The following is a 421-nucleotide window of genomic DNA, read 5'->3' on the forward strand; positions in this document are numbered from 1 at the left end:
TGCATCAACAAAGTGTTTCACATCACAGAATCACGATATTTTTCTGTCATAATGCCACCATCTGTTGATGGCTGATGCTTGAGTGCCTTCTTCTCCTCTCCTCTGAACCCGTCCTCTCAGGCAGCCAACTTCTGCTTCTTTCAGGACAGTGTCTGTGTTTCAAAAGAGGCAGACAGATGGACAGGGACACAGTGTTTAGTTTTTTTAATCTCCCCATATGAATTCAATATTACCTTTTCATGTCACTTCAAACCATAAGAGATAGATAATGTAGTAGAGAACCTATTTGAGCCCTGACCCAGCTCAGAAAACTGAAGGTGACCATTTTGAATGACAGCACAATGTGATTCCTGGGGACTTCAGGGTATTATCTTACTGACTTGCAGACTAACCCCAAGTCTCACTCAAGTAGGGAATTTTG

Source organism: Anarhichas minor, unplaced genomic scaffold, assembly GCF_050575085.1.
Source record: "Anarhichas minor isolate MPS153535 unplaced genomic scaffold, ASM5057508v1 ptg000155l, whole genome shotgun sequence".
Lineage (NCBI taxonomy): Eukaryota > Metazoa > Chordata > Actinopteri > Perciformes > Anarhichadidae > Anarhichas > Anarhichas minor.